This window comes from Myotis davidii, unplaced genomic scaffold (genome assembly GCF_000327345.1).
Source record: "Myotis davidii unplaced genomic scaffold, ASM32734v1 scaffold546, whole genome shotgun sequence".
In the NCBI taxonomy this organism is placed as follows: domain Eukaryota; kingdom Metazoa; phylum Chordata; class Mammalia; order Chiroptera; family Vespertilionidae; genus Myotis; species Myotis davidii.
Genome location: NW_006297836.1, coordinates 56,140 through 56,640, shown reverse-complemented (window position 1 = coordinate 56,640; position 501 = coordinate 56,140). Strand labels below are relative to the sequence as shown.

At 68.9% G+C, this 501-nt stretch overlaps 1 long non-coding RNA gene across 1 annotated transcript in view; it reads right to left on the bottom strand.

Annotated features, from left to right (window-relative positions):
* The window catches only part of LOC107184661, a 1,478-nt gene extending 1,117 nt beyond the window's left edge, over positions 1-361 (bottom strand). The window contains exon 1 of the long non-coding RNA XR_001515556.1: positions 210-361. This is a non-coding gene — a long non-coding RNA (uncharacterized LOC107184661). The remainder of the gene's footprint in view (positions 1-209) is intronic.
* Between the last annotated feature and the right edge of the window lie 140 nt (positions 362-501).

Sequence of the window (501 nt, the reverse complement as noted above, 5' to 3'; positions counted from 1 at the left end):
GGTGGTCCTGGATTGCGAGGGGGGGGAGGACTGCCCAGCCATGGGGCGGGGATCACCTGGCCTGGATTGAAGTACCTGCCCCCTCCCAGGCCTAGGCCCTGGCCCAGTCACCTGTTGCAACAGTGGTTCCTGGCAGAGACCCCCCCGCCCAGGCAGGGCTGCCCCCCAGCCCTGCCATCCCCCCCAGCCCTGCCCGCCTCCAGCTGTACCTTTCCTGTCGACTTGACCCCCTTCCAGACACAGAAGTAGACCAGCACCCAGCAGGCCAGCAGACACAGGGTCACCTCCCAGTTGAGGGCACCGGGCACCTCCAGTCCCCTGGAGATCCGCAAGACTTTGTTCCTGGGGAGGGCGGGCCCATGAGGGCCGTGTGAGCAGAGGGCAGAGCGGCTGGGAGCTGTCCCAGGCCGGTGCTCCCGCTCCTGCAGCCCCGGTGTCCAGCTGATCCCTCCTGAGCACCTGGGCGAGGCCCGGGCCCAAGCCTGTCCCTGGAGGGCATGC